The sequence below is a fragment of the Pipistrellus kuhlii genome, unplaced genomic scaffold (genome assembly GCF_014108245.1).
Source record: "Pipistrellus kuhlii isolate mPipKuh1 unplaced genomic scaffold, mPipKuh1.p scaffold_m20_p_2, whole genome shotgun sequence".
Classification (NCBI taxonomy): domain Eukaryota; kingdom Metazoa; phylum Chordata; class Mammalia; order Chiroptera; family Vespertilionidae; genus Pipistrellus; species Pipistrellus kuhlii.
In genome coordinates, this window is record NW_023425515.1 from 112152787 (window position 1) to 112172168 (window position 19382).

Here is a 19382-nt window from a genome sequence, read left to right on the forward strand (position 1 = left end):
ATCCTAGCTAACTAATTTTAACCTCACATATATGTTTGGAAGGTGGGACCTAATAAGACGGATGTGGAGGTTCTTTATGATAGGAATTGTTTTAGTTGGGTTAAGCGCTATGTGGAGCATCAACCCAACTTAAAAATCTCAGTGACTCAATGGCATCAAATGCCATTGCTTGTTTATATGCAATTCGCTACAGGTTCAGCAGCTCTCCAGTATAGCTCCCTTCCAAGCTGTGGCCCAAGGATCCAGCTGCTGTCATCTGGCTTTGAGGTCACCACAGTAAGGAAAGGATAGCAGGTCACATGTAAGCTTTTAAAAGCTTCAGGCTGGGAATGATATACATCTTTCTTTGCTCATAGCTGATTGGCCAGAACTTGTCATGTGGTCTGCCACATGCAGAGGTGTGGGGGTGTTAGGCATTATGGAGGAACACATGGATATTCTCTGAGCGGTTAACCTTGTTCAGGCATATTGCCACTCTGATTTAATCTCCCTAAGGCTCACTGTGCACATAAATAAACTAGGTGAGGCCTAGGCTTGAAACATAGAACATAAGGAGTTAGCTCTTCCATACAGCAGTGGTTCTCAAAGTTTGATCTCTAGACCAGCATCCCCTGGGAACTTGTGATACAGATTCATAAGCCCCACCCTCAACCTTCCTCTCATGGTACACATAAATAAAATTTACTAAAATTCCGTGGCACACTAAAAATTATATTTTTTGCCAATCTGACAAAAATAGATAAAATTTTGATTCATGCACACTAGATGCTTATTGTTGGTTGGCTGTCTTTTTTCTTCTTCTTCTTTTTAAATTTGATAATCAAAGAGAAAAGAAGTCAGTGCCCCTGACTAAATAGTCCAGTATTGCTTGTTTTAAAAATTCTTGCAGCACTCATGTGCCATGGCACACCGGTTGAAAATCACTAGATGAATGGAATGTCTTTATCACCTGTTGAACTGATAATTAGGGAATCAACTCTGCACTTGCTAGTGTATTTGTGTAATAAACATAAGTTTAGGTATAAGCATATATGCAATAATAGTAAGCACTTTGGGGGTTTGTACTTTATGTCCCAGACTGTATTTAAGCATTTTGCAGGGTTAACTTGTTTCTCACAGCAACCATATGTTGTAGGTATTATCATTGTCTCCATTTTACAGATGAGAAAATTGAGGCAGAAAGCAGTTCCATAATTGTCCGAATGGTGCTACAAGGTCAGGCTATTTACCATAGCAGGCAAGTGGAAGAGGCAAGATTTGAACCTGGGAAACTGGCCCCCAAATCCACTGTCCTAGTCCGCGTGCTAAGCTTAGGGTAGAAACCTACCAGGCCTTGCAGTGTTTTTTCACTTTTTCTTGAATAGAGACCATTTCAGAATTAGCAGGAAGTGTGTTGTGTCGGTGGCAGTTCGCATTACAAGCTCATCCTCCCCCCCCACCCCCCCACCAGCTTCATTCGTTGGTGGTTTATGTGGGTGGGAGCGGAGGGGGTAACAGTGTTGGCCAATCCTGAGGATGGATGGCGAGGCAACAGTTGCCCAGTCATTTAAAACTGAACAGTAAATAGAATGGGGTTGTTAGGGTAGGACACAATTGCTAGTGGGAAGTGTTTTTCTCAGTGAGGTAGTTCAGTCACACCAGAAAAACATTTTCTTCATTTAGCCTTTGTGTGAGCTTCAGGCTTATGAGAGAAACATGTTCTCATAAGCTTCTCTTTTTATTCTTCTCAGATCTTTCATTTTCCATCATCATCTGTCCTCTCTGAGATGCGCATCTGAGGCCTGATTCCATGAGGTGCTCTGAAGAAGGTTTTTGTTAACTTTTTATGAGCAGGACTTGAGTTTAATAAAGAAAATGTGTTTTTACTTCCAAGAAAATGGATAAAAGGGTTCTTCCTCTTCCATTTGGGAAAGTCAGGTAGAGTTAGATGTGATGTGAGCTTTAGAATTTTGAATTAATTGAATTGAAAAGTATCTTCCAAATGACATTGAGAACTACTTTTCGAGCAGTTGTTTTTCCTTGCATCCTTTAAAAATTCTTAATTATTAACTGCATTTTCTTTCTCACAGGTAGGTCTGTTATGTGTTGCTGTTTAGGTGTACTTTGCTGGCCCATGTATTCATTCCCTGGCCTTCTTTGTCGCTTGTGCTCAGCAGACTAGAACTGAGACAGCTTCTTGGCAGCTCTGCACAAGACGGTACCAGCTTTGACTCTAGGTAAAGGATAAAGATAGCATCACCCCTTTCGGTTTTCATGTTGGCCGGGAACAGCTGCTATGCTTTGTATAGTTATGAACATAACATTTCATTCCAGAGTTGCTGAAATTTTTTAGTTTTCTGCAAGCCAGTGCTTAACTTGTTAACCGAGCGGGACCTATAAATACGTCAAACGTAAACAATATCAGGAACGGGTAGGACCTATGAATACGACCTTGAAATATATGTTGTGCCCTGAGAGGGACGGTATATATTTTTTGTAATCTTTATAATTGTTTGTAAAATTTATAATTTTTAATTCGATGTTTCCATTTTTTTGTTGGTATTTTCTATTTGTTTGTAATTTTGTATTTTCCTTTGTGCTTTATATATAAATAAACAAAAAATATATATATTTCATTTATTTTAATTAAGTATAAATAAGAAATAATAATAATATGAAATTACATCCTCCGGGCGTGACGTACTGACACGTCCTAGTGGAAGAGTATGCCCCCGTTACAGGTTGCATAATTAAAAAGGTAACTCCCCGGTTAACAGGTTAACCATGGGGTTTTAAACTTGGAGTCTAGAATTTGCCTTTGAGAAACAGTTGCTTGTCTAGGAGTTTAGTAATTTACGAGTTTATAGAGATGGTGGAGGAGAAAGGTGAAGATTATTTGTCTGTGTTGTTTTGAAGATCCAGTTTCTTCCTTTCCTTTCCCTCATCACTTCCTTTCCCATCATCTCATACAATGGTTTAATTTACTTAGGTACTTTAATAGAGGTGTAGATAATTGAAGTAAATCTTGAGTCAGATCTAAACAAAAGAAGAAAGAACTGACCTAAAAAAGAGCAACTGAACTTACACTAATTGAGTCACCGAGTCCTGAGCACAAATTTGCCAGACCAGCATGGGCTGGGAACCCTGGGCAGGAGGAGGGCTGTGCGTTCTTAAGAACTAACTCCTGTGAGTCCTGGGTGGTGTCCCAGTGGCACTCTGCACTGAGCTGCATCTGGGTTAGAGGTACAGAGTTGAGCCTGAAAACAAAGCGAAAGCCATTTTGAGTTGGGTATTTGGGAAACATTTTGAGACCTGGTGCCCTTGGTATTTGTAGAGAGAATGTTTATTGTTTACTGTTTATGAGAGCACTTGTTTACTGTTTATGAGAGCAGCTAAATATGTAAATTGGGCATCTGTTGGAAGAAACATAACAGGCTTGCCTTAAATAGCAGGAATAAAAGATACAGCCATTTGAAATCACATAGTTTTCCTCCCTTCTCTTTAGCCAGCCAGCCAGAGTAGGAAACAGATAACAGACTCACTCTGAGTAGGAGGAGAGGGTTCCAGAAGGCAGCAGGTCTCAAAATGTTCCAGAAACATTTTGAGACCTGCTGCCCTGAGGTCGTTTTTGTTCCAGAATACCTTGAGACCATGTGGCTGTAAATGCCCCCTCTGTTCACCCTCATCATCCCTGGCCCCAGGGAGGCCTTATTATCACTGACTACCCCTGTCCCGCTGCCAGCTCCCCTGTGGTCCTGTGCTCCTTACACCATCAGTTCCCTTTTCTCCTCCTACTCACAGCATTTGACCTGCTGCCTATTTTCATGAGATTACTAATCAGTACAATAGTTGAGTGTCTACTGTGTGTTTAAGATTAAGACCATTTAACCATGAGCTTCCTTGAGCACCCCTCCAGGTGTCTTTACTCTCCTGTGTCAGACCCCTTCATTGCTAATGCGTTCACATTTATTTGAACACTGCACTTTCTCCTCCTTCCTGGGGATCTCATTTCTACCGGGCCTTCTTGCTGTCTCAGTAGCTTAAAATGGGTGTTCCTCATCTCCCTTCCTGCCCTCTTATCTCTGAATGTCAGCTCACCTAGCTCAGGCCTCAGCTCTCTGTGGTCAGTCCCACATGTACTCAGTATCTCCGATTTTTCACCAACATGCTAATCCCATAGTACCAAGACCTTCCCTTCTGAGTCCTCTCCTTTTCTTCACTTTACAAGTGTCTAAAAAGAATTTCTCCCACCCTCCTTAGCAGTCACCGTTCTGGTGTCCCAGGAAATCTAGCCTGTGTCTAAAGCAACTTACTACTTAGCTCCCTCCTGCTTTTTCAGGTCCGAGAAGTTCTTTGAAAGATGTTCAGGCTTACCTTTTTCTATCCATTCCCTTTATTCCCATTTCACTTGGTTTTCCTTCTCTTGCACTCCAATACCATGTTCAAACAGGTTTTCTTAAAATCTGACATCGTTTCTCCCCACTGCCCCAGTTCCCCATAATTCGTGTCCTCCCTCTGCCCTCTGTAATCAGGACCCAGCTTCTGGTGGCCCTTACTGGGTTTCGTCTCCTTCCACCTGATAGATACCCTTAACTTACACAGGCCAGTGGGGGGTTTTCGACGCAGTTAGTATTGCATGGATGGATAGCACAGTCCTCTTATTCTGGCTTTCCTTTTCTCTCTCAGTTAGGTGGTGAGCTCCTGGACCCCTCTAGAAGTACATCAATAGTTACTAATTGAGATAACTGACAGATGTATTTTTATCATCAAGAAATATTTGAGAGCCTTAAATAGAATATTTTTCCCAAAAAAGGGAGATATTTCAGGGCCCACTTGTTTATTTTTTCCATAAAGGCTTTTTTTTGTTTGTTTGTTTGTTTGTTTTCACCTCAAAGGACACATGAGAAAACAAGGACAGAGCCATCCCCTCACCCAGGCACCTTTTAGTCAGTCACTTTTTCCACTCTCCTCATTGTGATTCTTAAATTTTATAGTTAATATTATATAATCCCTTTTATAGACAATTTGTTTTATTCATGCATTGCAACTTAAGAACTGTTGGGTACATAGAAGACTCAATTTTAATTCTTGGCTTCTATTTAAAAGGCTCACTAACATCCCTATTACTTTTTGTTAATTGCAAAACAAACATCCTCCACAAGACCACACACTATTCTGGGACCCCTTTGAAATTCCCAGGAATTGCTAGTGTTTGGGTCACATTTACACCTGTAGATGGATTCACAGGAAACCTCCTCTGTGCCTTTGATGGCCTAGAGATGGTGATTGAACATGCATTCAGAAAGTTTTAAGCTAATAGTATCAAGAAACTAACTCTTGTTAGTCTTCTAACCTTTATTCCTGGGATAACGAGGAGAAGAACAAAACCATGGAAGCACAGTGGCATCGATGGGATCCCAAGCATTCCCCTCCCCCCTTTCTTTCTGTAGGATGAGTTCTAGTCTAGAATCATAACTGTTTGTAGCAGGAATTGGGAGATTGTTTAAAGGATTGATTTCACTAACTTTTATTGAGTTATTGCCATGTATGTGTCAGATACTATTTAAGGTGAATTACATGGTTGATCTCATCCTAACAAGAAAAAGGAAGATTTGAAAGTCTGATCAAATTTATGGACTCTCTTTCTCCCCAAAAAATGAATACCACATAAATTTTACAGTTTCAAGGGTATGAATCTTATACTTGTTTATCGAACCTGAAGATATTGCCCTTAATTTACGGGATGAACTAATAAGCAAGTGCCAGGCGCTGTCTATAACTAGATATAAATTGGAGGAGAAAGGGAGGAGAGCAGTCTCATATCTTTTTGTTGTTGTTAAACTCACCTGACGATATTTTACCATTGATTTTTAGAGAGTGGAAGGGAGGGGGAGAGTCAGAGAGAGAGAGAGAGAGAGAGAGAGAGAGAAGCTTGGACTGGTTGCCTCCCACACGTGCCCTGACCCAGGACCAAGGATCAAGCCTCTAGGATTGAGCCTCCAACCCAGGTACATGCCCTTGACTGGAATCAAACCCGGGATCCGTCAGTCCCCAGGCCAAAGTTCTATCCACTGAAGGAATGCAGCTTGATTATTTTCTTTCTTGTATATTTTGTTAAATAATTTTAAATTACAAAAATCAAGTGTACAGTGACATTAAATTACTTTTATTTTTTTTGAAAATCACCATATTCCAATGACACATCTTTCACTTCAGGTTGCATTTTTCAGACTTTACTCATTTATTATCAGGACATAGAATGCTTAAATGCACTCAATTGCTTTTTAAACTTGACCTTTTTCTCATGTTTTCATACATTGACCTTCACATTTGAGGTGGGACCTGGCCTGAGCAGGTTTGGGGTAGATGGGCAGGGTGGTGATGACTCATCTGGGAGAAGTCAGTCTGGTTCAGGAGCTGCCCCTCTGTTGTTGGTTTCAAGGGTTGCTTCCCTTTATGCACTGAAACTCTGATAAACACCTGGAAGAATGAAGAACCTTAGCAAAGTAAGTTGCTCCTGGGATCAGCCTATGATCCCCTCCCCTGCCTGCAGGTAAAATCCTACTGGGCTATCTTTGTTTCTGCCTTAGGGCTTAAAAGTCCCAATGACCCAGCCCAACGAGGATTGCGATCTCTGGTCACTGGAGAAAGAAAAACTATGATAAATGCTGTGCTGTCTAGTACAACAGCAAAACAGCTGCTGACCACGTGTAGTTATTTAAGTTAAACTTAAATAAAAATTTAAAATTTAGTTCCTTAGTCACATTCACCTTATTTTTAAGTGCTGACTGGTCATGTGAGGCCAGCAGCTACCATATTGGGCAGCACGTACAGAGGATGTTTTCATGTTATAGGACTTCCAGCTGGACAGCTTTGCTCCAGAACATATCATTTCCACAACATGTTTCAGCTCAGTGTCTAACATGTTAGTTTTATGTATTGTAGTACGCTCTTTGAAAGAGGACAGATTTTGTTCTTGTTTTATATTTGGTAAAATTTTTTGTAGACTTTAACAAGTTTAGGCTTTTAAAATACTTTCCCCCATGTGAGCTGCTTACGGTCAATTTTCATTAGCAGTTTTCATGGTTTGACGATGGTACGGATGTTCATAGGGCTACATGTGTTACGTATTTTGTAATCACAAGTGTTTCATCTTCCCGGGCCTGGGATCCCCCTGGCCCTCCTTTCCCATCTCTACCAGGACCTTCTTTTCCCATCTGCTCCTTCTGTCTATGGATATCCTTAGGTTTTCTTTTCAACAGAACTGTCTCCATACCTGTTCGTTCCTGCTGTATTCTCTCTCTGCATCCCTGTTCACTACCTTGCCACTCATTCTGTTGGGAATGCAGGAAGCCAAGCATCTCTCTGGCCCTCATTTCTCAGAGCCAGGTTGGTCCCTTGGTGAAATTTTCTGGACCTCTGTACTCCTTATGTCTGTCCCTTATATGGTATTGCAGCAGCTTCCTAACGGGTGTGTGGCTCTCTAGTCGTCCATCTTCTAAACTGCTGCCCAGAGTTTTTAAAAATGTTTGTGATTATTTTACTCTGAGGTTTAAAAAAATAAGTGTGGGACCCTTCAGTGGGTTTCTATGGCCACAGGATATAAAGTTTATCCTGTGAGATGGAACCTTGACCTCTGCATAATTTTACCAGCCCATCTTTGCCATTTCCTGCATTCCACCCTCCCTCCTTTCACACATGACTGGTATAGTTTGGTCTCCCAAAGTCTTTGTTTTCATGGGTCAGAAACCTAAGGCAGAACTTTTATAGTTAGACATGGGATTGCTGCTGCTTCTCCCCACTCACACCCACCCCCGCCAATAAGCACATTAAAACAGCCTCCACCATCTACTTTGTCATCTCATTTTAAAAGGGCATTTTAACCTTAAAAAACTAATAAGAATTCAGCATTGTGAGAATCTCAATGAATTTTTTCATTTCACCTGACAAGAGTGAGAATGGACATTTAGGAGTTGATGTTTTTGCGACACTGTGCTCTATCCAGATGTACCTCTTGAGTCTCCGGACCTCTTCTGCATGCATTTCCTTCTAACCAGGATACCCCGTCCTCTGAAAGCGGGATCTTTCCTTCAAGCTCAGGTTTGCCTTGGCCCACTGTGGTGATGTCCAGCTGTGTGCCACAAGAACTTCTGAAACACGCAGTGCCTAACTAAAAGGGGCACTGACCTCTTTTCCCTCAGATTGTCAAATAAAAAAATGACAACGGCCAACACAACAATAACTGTCCCGTGTGAATGAACCAAAATTATACCTCTTTTTTGTCAAATTCACAAAAAATATATTTTTTGGTTTGCTGCAGAATGTTAGTAGTTTATGTGTGCCATGAGATGAAAAAGGTTGAAAATCACTGTCCTGCTGCCCTCATGTTTAATGGCTTTCCTTTGGGGAGCCTTGCAGTCCTTAGTTGGACTCAGAGTTCATTTCCCTTGGATTGGAATTTAGCTCTTTGTGTCAGGTCTCCTTTGTCTCCCCAGTTGAGGGTCAGCCTTTGAGATACCTGCTCTGTCATTCAGCCCTTGGTGGTTCCAACATCTGAGACAACGGACTATGTCCAAGGAAGATCATCATCCTCTTTCAGGTCTTCACATAGATACCAGATCTTGCCCTACGTCAAGGGTACAAAAATGTATACAACATCTTAAGCAACTATTTTTAACCCCTCGCGGAGAGTACACGTTCTGCGCGCTCTCCTAGGCTTTGGTGAGAGCACACTGAACGCAGCAGGATGGCCCTGGACCTCAAGATGCAGGAAACTAGAGAGACCCGTTTCTGAAATGAAACCGGTTTGGTATCCGAAGCCACAGAAATGATAAGTATAAAAAGCTGTGCAAGTTTTAAGGCCTACCAACTTTGACGGATAAATGTGTCCCTTTGTTTTCTCTTTCTACAAGCTAAAAAATGTAACAGAGCATTTGCCTAATCTGAATAATACTTGACTATAAATTTGGATTGTACAGAATATATGAGTAGCACAGTTCTTTCGAGATATCTTATGTAGGGTAGGCAGAACCAGAATTACTTTCTATATCTGTCTTCCAAACTCTCACCCCATTAAATGAACCTTGGGAAGTAGGGTCCAAAAAAAAAGCCTTCATCACAATTAGTAGTTCCTGTGGGTAAAGCCTTGCAAGGATTTTGCCTTGGCCAGAGCACAGCATTGGGGTTAACTACAAGGAGCAAAAATACACTAAGGGTTTTTCCTTACATCCTGCAAACAGCATTTTCACCGTGTCCAGGTAGCAAATTGTTGTAATATCTGTTAGATCTTCTTTTCTCCCTTAGGAAAATTCTGTTTCCAGATTGGGAACATTCCAGGATGTCACTGGTCTTTAATAGAGTTATGGAAAAGTGTCAGTTACAATTCCAAATCTCTGAAGCAACCAGGGCCACTCTCGAGTTGCATTTTGAATTCTGCGTTTTGCTTGTGGGGCTGGCAGAGTGTGAGTTGGGTTTGTGGGAACATGTGCTGGGTGTAGTGGACTGCTTTTTCTTTCCAGAGTTGTGATGAAGCATCTTAAAGGGCTTTGAAAGTGTCCTCAGGCACATTTAGTGGGCACGGTAGATGCCGTTGTTTCGCAAGTTTTCTACTTTCTTTGTCTGTACAGGTTGTTCCTGACTTCATGGCTGGGAGGAAACTGAGGATGTTGAAGAGTGCTTGCTGTTTGGCCAGTGGGGCTGAACCGGTTAGCTGGCTCCCGTTCTCAGATGAGCCAGTGACAGGGCCAAGTCCTGTGGCTATAGGAGAGGGGCCACACAGAGTGCAACGTTCTAAGTTTTGCATGGAGACAGTGTGGCTGCTCTGGGCTCTGAGCACCCTTTGTCACTCCATTATCTAGCATCATTTAAAAAAGAGAGATCCTAAAAATATCGGCTGTTTTTTGTTTTTGTTTCTTTCATCTGCTCCGTGACTGGTGTTGGGGATTTAATCTGTAACCTGGTTTCTGGCTCTTACTTGCCACCATTTTCATCTCCAGTGTCATTACTCCATTGCTTCTCCCACCCAGCCCTCTTACCTCTGAGGTGTGAGGGGTTACAGGGGTACTTAGGCAAGGACATTTTTCTTTTGAATTGACTTTAGAAAGATTCTTTATTCTCCAGAAAAAGGAACACTGGGGGACTGTTTTAAACATCTGGTCTTATCATTCTCTGAACCTGTTACCCTCACAGATGTGGTATGATGCCTGGAAAATGGAACTCCTGGCCTTGAATGGCAGGGAGTCTGGGTCCTCTGCTCTGATGTGTCACCTCCCTTTGGCCGTCACATCCCTTAGGTGGCACACAGCCCACAACTGCCTTGATTAAGAAGTGGAGTTTGATGCTATTTTCGATCCTGGTTATTCACGGGAGTGCTCAGAGCGTTAGGCAGGTGGAAAGGGCTCTTGACTCCAGACCTAAAAACATGCCAGCTTTACAGCAAATGAATCTCATACGCCGACTCAGGCCTGGGAGGGACATCAAAGATCATGTCCTCATCACTGTGCAGACGAGGGACCATTGTATTCCAGGCCATTTGCTTATGCAAGGAAGCACATGGTGTACTGTTTGTTCTGTGCTCCATCGGTAAAGGGTGTTATTAAATGCTGCTGAATTACTTTAATGCTGTAGTATAAACTCAGAGTTTACTTGAGCTACTGTAACTAACTTCTGGGGTACGTGGACTCTGATGAAGATCGCGCTGAGGTTTGCTGCAGACAGAAAGTAAATAATGTAGGTGAGCCCGGAAAGTGAGTTCTCTTTCTTGGAAGTGGCCAAGCCTCTCCCACACTGAGGCACAGGGAGTGCTGGTACATTGGACTTGGAGACTTTCAAAGTTGGAGCTGAAATGGATGCTGGGTAGGTGTTGCTCTGGCATGGTTCCAAGGTTCTGGAGGCCAGTAATATTTTAAACAAGTCAAACAGCCCCTCTAGGCAAGCTGCAGGAAATCCAGCCCTTGGCTTCGAGTTGCTGCGTGGTCAGCGGGAGATAAAAGTGTGGACTGTTGGAGGCAAGGCCCCTCCTATCAGTGGATGGCAAACTGTTAAGGAAAGATAAAAGGAAAGAGCAGGGATGTTCTTTCTGAACAACAGGAGGGTGCCTTTATCACAGGCATTCAAGTAAAATGAAGGGGGTGAGCAAGAGATCCTCCGCTTATGATTGTAAATGCACTAAAGCAATTTCGTGCCATGAAAATACGGGTAGGGGCCAGCCTTTTTCACCCAAAATAGTCCATCTGACAGGGAGTGTTTGCATTGCATACGGCTGAAGAAATGGGCCTGAGCTTGGGTTTTCAAATCTTTGTGCTCCAGAGATTTGACCCACGAGGACCTGGTGGAAGTGTCAGGCTGTCCATGGGCCCAACAGATGAATGAACAGAACCGCCCCGCACAGCAGCGATGACCCGGCTTGCTGGTGGGAACGCAGGCCAGCTTTCTGTTCCTTGGATGAACTCTCACGCAGGTACCAGAGGTTATGGGAAGGAACCCGTCTGACTGGTGTTGATCTCCGTTTTAGATTTTCCATCCTGTTCTTTATAACTTGCAGGGGTGGGTGGGGGAAGCATTTAGGAGCTTGTAGACAGGTATCCGTTTCTCAGGGTGGGGTTTGTAAAATGTGAGCCCACATGGGAAGGCTTGGGCATGGTCAGCGCCCTGTGTGATTTCAGTCAATACAAAAAAGGACAAACGTGCTTGTTTCAGACCTGCTGGGCGGGGCTCAGCCCTTCGCGCTGGTGTAGCAGCAGTGCAGTGAGCTCCCCATGGGGTGCAGCGGTCCTGAAGGAGTCATCCTCCTCACCGGTCAGGTCAGCGAGGAATGAGAGGGCCCTGTGCCTCGGACTTTCTCCAAGTACCTCTGCTGGTCAGCTCACCAGTGCTGTGGGTGGGGACAGAAACCTGCCCACGTACCACCTTCCTTCCAAAGCCCATCTCACCCCACAGCTTTTGGGTTTCCCTCAGTTTACTTTAAGAAAATCCCTTGGCTTGCTAGTGTTTTTAACTGGTTGGCTTGTGATAAACACTCATCGACCACTTATATCTTGAAGTATTTGTTTTTCTTCATAGATACAGTGGTGAATAATTTTCTTAGAGGGGGAAAAGGTCATCCATTAGAAGGTATAGAGGGCAGGCCATCAGCACCTGATAAATGCGCCCAGCAAGGTCATTCTCAGCTGACGGTCTATAATGTCTGCTTACCCACTGTGAAACTTGGACCACAGCTGACCACTTTTCCAGGGGGCGCGGAAACAACTCATCTCCTCCTGCCACTGCCTCCTCTGAGCTAGTAGGTAGAAGCATTGCAACCAACACTGTCTTTTACAAGCAATTTTGACTTTATGAGGGCTGTGGTGGTGCACACCCTGGATTCTGGGAATTTAAAGCCCAGATCGTAGGTTGACTACCTGCCCTAGGGGCACTTAGCTTGCCTTCCAGCTCCTCCTCAGGAGGAAAGTAGAGAATCCTGTTTCTGCAGCTGCTGACCCTTTACCAGAGCATGTCACAAAGGCCAGCCACAACCCTGGGGCCTATGAAAGAGTTGCAGGATATTGCCTAAAATTCTCAGCAAACTGCTACTGAACTTTACCCCAGCTTCCTCCCCTGGGCTGTAAATGTGACCCAAGGCACCAGAGCCACTTCAGAGGAGTGTCCAGAACAGTCCCATCTCTGCGGTCCAGCTGCCTGGGTGTCTGGGGTGTGGTGTGGGTGTCAGCTGCGCCCTATGGAGTTCCACAGCCCAGAGGGAAGAGGTGTGGGAGCGTCTGGAAGGAGGGCCTCGTCCTGTGAGAGCCAGCAGTGGCACCTTCCTCACTAAGACCTTGTGAAGTTGGCCAGGGTTTGTTCAGCAGCAGACCGAAACAGGAGGGGTTTTATTTCCTGCTCATCAAAGCATGTTCTACTCCTTATTGTCAATGGGATTGCATTTGTGATAAGCTAAATTATATTTCTATTTCATTGTTAAACTTAGGGGCTGGAACCAAAATTATTTTAATATCATTAAACTGGCCCTGCCCTCAAAGCATTGCAATCTGATAGGGGATCCCGTGGATGAATCAAAAAGTTGGGGAGAACTGGCCCACAGGCTAAATAAATTGAAATGTAGGGAGGTAAAGAGCATAGCATCAGTAGCTCATCCTGCGGGGTGCTGGACCATTTCTTTGTTTTGTTTTTCAAATTGTAAGATAAAGTTTTATTTAGAAATTTACAGAGGTAACAGAAAGGCCCTTGGAGCTTAGGAGAGAGAAGAAAGGCAGAGGTAACTTAAGCACCCAGGGAAAGAAGACAGGGAAGGGAAAGGCGTGGGCGTGCTCCCAGAGGGAGACTGCACTGGAAAGCCTTTTAATAAATGCTCCTTTGGTTGAGTTCCGTACTGTAAGGTATGGTAGGCAGGTATTACTAGCTTCATTTTTCTGGATGAGAGAACTGAGGCCAGAGACTTAAATGTGCTCCATTGGTGCCAGCGGAATTCCCAGTCCAAGATTTATTAGACACCACAGCAAGTACTTTTTAAGTTATACTACCGGGGTCTGTGCTGTGCTGCACACTTTGGAATCTTAGAGTATTATGGACAAGGGACCGTCCTTTCAGAAGCCCAGAATCTAGATCTGATTTGGCCTCCCACCCACTGCAGGATCCTGTGCTTTAGTATGCCAGGGACAACAAGCTCATTTTTTTTATGGGGCCTCGTTCCATTGTGGGCAGCTTTAATGGTGCAAAGAATTTCGGAGTCCCAGACCTGCTTCCCTGTATCTCCCAAACCTCATTCGTGCTGTGGTAGACCCCTGGGAAGGGTGCGCTCCTATTCCACACCCCAGACTTGCAGGTGTCTGCAGCCAGCCTTACAGGTCTCTCTATCTTCAGTGGGCTGGATGTTTCTAGTTCCTTCAGCCATTTCTTACTTTCTCTCTGCTTTGGTTCCCAATTCTCTAGTTCACCAATCGCCCTTCTCTGATGGGTCTTTAATGGCCCTCTTTGTGATGCAGCAGAAACTACAAGAATTTTAGCCCTCCCCTTAACAGCTGTGTAATACCCAGCAAATAATCTAATCATTACCTTAGTAGAGGCCTAGTGCACAGATTCGTGCGCCGGTGGGGTCCCTCGGCCTGGCTGGTGGGGACCTGGCCAAAACCAGCTCTCTGACATCCCCTGAGGGATCCCGGATTACAAAAGGGCACAGACCAGGCCGAGGGACCCCACTGGTGCATGATTGGGGTCAGAGAGGAACCCCAGGAGAGCTCCAGGGCATATCTGGCCCATCTCGCCCAGGCCCAATCTGCTGGACCCCAGCAGTAAGCTAACCTACCAGTTGGAGCATCTGCCCCCTGGTGGTCAGTGCATGTCATAGCAACTGGTCAAACAATCAGACACTTAGCATATTAGGCTTTTATTATATAGGATAAGATTTGGGGATAAATGTAAAGTCCCTAACAAATTTTCTGACTCAGTTTATGTCACAAATAGCCTGTGATCCCTAGTTACTGGGAAATGAACATGTAAATGGGCAAACACTAGACTTCTGATACACTCTGACTTAAAATTCCATTTTCTATTATAGCAACATCTTCTTTTCTGTTATTTGTTTATTTTTAATATATTTTTATTGATTTCAGAGAGGAAGGGAGAGGGAGAGATAGAAACACCAGCGATAAGAGAGAATTATTGACCAGCTGCCTCCTAGCTTCCCCTTAATGGGGATCGAGCCTGCAACCCAGGCATGTGCCCTTGACTGGAATCCCTTCAGTCTGGAGGCCCATGCTCTATCCACTGAGCCAGAACAGCTAGGGCTTCTTTTCTGTTTTTAAACTCCTCAGGCAGGGAGAGATGTGGAGGCCTCTCCCTACCCTTTTTCTATAAGCCCACAGAGCAGATCCCACGTTGGGGTAAGCTGTGGATTTAAAACTTAATCCCCGCAGGACCCTCCTCCTGAGACTTCTTCCATCCGAGCCTAGAAGACCCTGCCCTGCCCTAGGGGTGCGTGAGAGCGTGGTCGGCTCTCTGCCCAGCATGTGCTTCCTCATTCAGGCTCCCCTGGCTGCCCACCTTCTTCCTCACCGGCTTCTTCTGCTAAGTTGGGCAAGAAGGTGATGAAGTAACCAGATCCTGGTAGCCTGGCAGAAAAGCAATGTTTAGAAAAAGACCGGCTCACCTGGGGAGAGATACATGGCCCTTCCCAGAAGAGCAGGGCCCAGGGTGACACATGGCTGCCATGTCAGTCCTTAGTTCCTGTCAGTAAGACCTGCCCCCAGGAGAGCTGCAGGGACTGGAGTCCGCTCCTTCGCAGTCTTATTTACAGACAGAAGAGCCTCCAATCAGGGCTTTGCTCCTTTTCCCCCTCTGAGGCAGCCAGGAGTCCTTAGAGACGCAGGAAGAAGAATGGGGTGTCATAGGATAGTTTTATCTAGCCCGTACCAGAAAAACCTCTTCACCTTTCCAGCAGTTCATATTTTAAAATAGTGAATGGAATCTGACTTCATAGAGAAATTTGGTAGGCAAAAACCCTGCCTTCCAAATCGGCCCTTGCCTCTGCTGAAATTGTATGCACTGTAACAATTAAAATGTCCAAATTATTTCTAAGAGAGAAACTGCTCCCAGCATGGAACCTGTCACTCTCCCATGAGCCACTCCTTCCCCCTCTTTCCTGAATATCTGTGTCCCTTTACCCACCACAGAGCCCGAGCCTTTGGAGAGGGTGGTCAGCAGCTCATGCTGGTCCTGCACCCACTGCTCTCGGCAGCCAGGCTGAACTGTGTCATTTTCTTCCTCCAGCTGCGAGTCCCGTTAAGACACAAACCACAGTAGGTGGTGAGGTGGTTCTGAGGCCCAGGGGAACCACGCAGAGGCCTGCTTTCATTGGGGTTGTCCTCCCAGACTCCTCTTTCTCACCCTCCTCCTCTCTGCCTCTGTGGCTCACTCACTGACTGGCGCTGGGGATCAAGCCCGTGTGAGCCCTTGGCCAGAATTAAACCCGACCCTTCAGGAAGTGGGCCAGTGCCCTAACCACGGAGCAACCGGCCATCGTACACGCTCCCCCTTATTTCTTTATTGTTATTTTACTGTAGTAAATAAAGTTGAAGCCAGAATCAGTGTCTTGGTGGTTACGCTGAGAGTGGCTCCTTCCAAATCCTCACGAAGAACATTTTTCAGGGGGATCCTTGGTTTTGTGCCGCCCTTCTTCCGGAACTGTGGAGAGAAGAGTGCTGGTTCCCAAGGCCGGGTCACCCCTCTGGGAGCCGCACGCAGACTCAGGCGAGTTTCAGAGGCAGCAGTTCCGGGCCAAGGCCCGAGAAGCTGCGTTTTCAGAGAGTGCATTTAAGGCGTACCACATAGTGACCTCAGCACACCGAGAATCTGTGCTTCTCGCCAAGGTCGGCACCTGAGGGATGGCTGTGGCAGGTAACTTCTCACTGACCACCTGGGACTGTACGAATTCCTTCCCGTGGTGTTTGCTTAATTTCGGGTCTGTGCACTTCTGGCTGCTCCCACCCCCCAGAGCTTCCTCTTGCTCCAGGTGTACAGGCCATTTTTGTGGAAGCAGAGGTGACCCGGAGCACACAGGTCGCTTCTGAGCTCGGGCTTGCGCTGGTGGGACAGCCACTTGGACAGGCCTGAGCTGTATGGGGTTCCTTCTGGTCTCCTTGCCTGGGTGCCTCTAGAATGCAGCAGTGTTGGATGTGGAGGTCCCCATCCCTGTCTTACAGACTTCTGCCCTGTGCGGTGAATTTTTAGTCTCAGAGGGAAGTCCAGTCCTGCCTCCTGCACAGAGAAGAAGGTGAAGGTGGGAGGAGAGAACTCCTTTTTCCTGCCTAGAAACGAGGAAACGGGAGGCCAGGCGCTGAGCAGCCTGGAAGGGCAGAAATGACTCGATATGGTTGTGAGAATGTGACTGAGGGGAACACGTCTGTTCTCTGTAGCCCTGTGCTAGGAGTGCAAAAGAAACTTAACAGAAATTAGAAACTGGATTCACGTTGCTCTCCCCGCCATGATCTTGGGAGCAAGTTGCTTGACCCCAACACCTTAGTTTTCTCATCTGTACACCTCATGATTGTTATGAGATTAAAGCAGGCGGCATAGTATTCAAAAAGTATTAGCTGCTCTGGCCGGTTTGGCTCAGTGGTTAGAGCACTGGCCCTCAGACCGAAGGGTCTCGGGTTTGATTCCTGGTCAAGGGCATGTGCCTCAATTGTGTATCCCATCCCGCCCCCATTCGGGAAGTGTGCAGGAGGCATCCAGTCGATGTATCTTTCTCCTCCTTTTCACTCTCTCAAAAAGTCACTGGAAGAAATATCCTCGGGTCAGGATAAAAGAAGTATTAGCTGCTGCTACTGCTTCAGAGTTCAAGTTTGGAACTAAGAATGGGGTTAGTGGGAATCGGGGAGCCTTCACGTAGAAAGTGGCCTAGGGGATGGGATGAGGAGAAGAATGTTCAGAAGAAACTGAACAGAGAGATAACCATGGGAACTGGTGGGCAAGAAGGCCAGAGGTGAACTGAGGGCAGAGCATGGGGGCTTTCAGTGCAGGTTAGAAAGTCCATTTGCGGCAGGGAGGCGCTCCTACCTGCCTGGTTCTAGGTGCAGGCCCCTCGCCTCTGTGCACTTTGCTTTCTTGAACGTGGGCCAGGAGGTCATCCCCCTCTTCTTAGGGGACCCCTTGAGCAGCTCTCAGTGCCTGATTGTGCAGGGCCTGCTCAGTGGCCCTGTTGGACCAAAGCTCATGTCAACAAGCGGGGAGGGTGACTTGCCTGGGTGCCGCCCTATCCAAGGCACAGAGCGCACCCTAAGCCAAGAAACACAGCCGCTTCCTGGAACTCGGGGCCGTCATTGCAGCTGTCTTGGGCCTCAGAGCACTCGTGAGGCTGTCCTGGTTAGAGGAGATGGTTTTGTCCTGTGCTTGGCAGGCAGGGGAGAACAGGCAGTGCCATGCTGGTTTGGTTCTGCCCCAGCCAGCCAGGACTGGGGAAGAATGTTTCCTTTCTGCCTCAGCCCATCCTTCCGGAGATGTTCTCGATGCTGCTGCTGGTTAAGCTCCGTAGCAGCTTACAGCATCTTACCACCTGAGCTCCTCTGAAACTTCTAGCCTTTCCTGGTTGGGTGGGACTGGCCAGCTGAGCTGTTCACTAGGCTGTTCCAGTCAGTGGATCAGCACAGCAGCTCTCCCGGTTTGGTGTTGTAAAGCTCACTGTTATGTGTGTATGGGGCGAGGAGGGGTAGGGAGGCGCGGGGAGGGGGGGAGGGCTCTTCTGTCATCCCAGGCATCTAAACTCAGCCATCTTTCCTGGGGGCCTTGGGACAGATTTTAGATTTCACCTTAAGAATCTGTAGGATTTCTAGAAGCTGGATAGTTTTGTTTTTGGAGCATTTTCCATCTTTCCATCCCTTTGCTGTCTGGGACCTGGTTCTTTCTAGTTTACATAGCATTGTCCCTTATCTCCTCAGGGTGGAGGAGGGATTGGGGGCTAGCCTTTTTCCCTTCATCTTCCAGGGTGGACCTCTGCCCTCTCCAGGTCAGCCTGCTTCCACTGGACGTGGGCAAGGCCTGTGTGGGAATGCAAAGCCAGAAACCCAGCATCTCCCCTGGGAGCCAGGAGCCTCGCCAGCCCCTGCCTGCTTGTTGCATTTCCCCTATAGGCATCATCTAGGGCACAGCCTCCCTTGTTTTTTCTTTCCTCCCTCGAGGCAGTGTTGATAGAGGCAAGGGGTATCTTGAGTTTTCTTCCAAGAACTGTCCTGTACTTTTTCGCTCTCTGAGTTCTATGAATCCCTCCTGCCTGATGGAACTCAGAATAAACAAGGTAGTGACTCTGATTACTGAGCAATATTCAAATCATTTACATCCAGAATCAGAGGATGGAAGTTGCAAGGTCAAAGTGTCTCAGGTTGGCCCGTTCCTCCCAAGTTCCCTGTGTGTGCTGAGAGGTTACAAGTATCTTTTTTAATTGAGGGGGAGTATGTCCAAATTTTGAGACTCTTCGTTATATTTTGAAATTTTTTAATTTCAGAGACTTCTCTCTCTGTGTTTCTATATATAGTTTGCTTATTTGGAGATCTTGATGGTTTCTAGAAAAAAAAATGGAGCAATTTCTCTATTCTTTCTTCCTTATAAAAATGTGCCATTAATTAAAAACAAATAATTACAAGAAAACCTTGCTTGTTTTTGTTGTTGTTGTTACAGTGTTTAATTTCATCGTAGGCAGCTTTAAGTTTAGATGGGTGGGGATGATATGAAAGGATGTTTTGTTCCTATATTTCTGAAACCTCATGGGAATTTTAATAAAATTAACTTGATTCATAGTTTAAAGGAAGATAGGTTATATATCAAGTGAAACCAGGATTCTTCTCCTTACTTATCCTACATAGGTCTCTGAGATTCCTGGCCTACCTGATACTCACAAAAAAAGGTGGAGTGTAAAGAAT

The 19382-nt window shown here is 45.5% G+C and overlaps 1 protein-coding gene across 8 annotated transcripts in view; it reads left to right on the forward strand.

The window, feature by feature from the left end:
* RREB1 (ras responsive element binding protein 1) overlaps positions 1–19382 on the forward strand; it is a 138375-nt gene that overhangs the window by 43728 nt on the left and 75265 nt on the right. Inside the window, exon 1 of one of the 8 annotated variants that reach the window (XM_036444035.2) lies at positions 1455–2216. The exons of the other annotated variants lie outside the window; for them this stretch is intronic. The gene's annotated coding sequence lies outside the window, so the exon portion shown is untranslated. Of the gene's footprint in view, positions 1–1454; positions 2217–19382 lie in introns of those variants that run through there. 8 annotated transcript variants of the gene reach the window in all.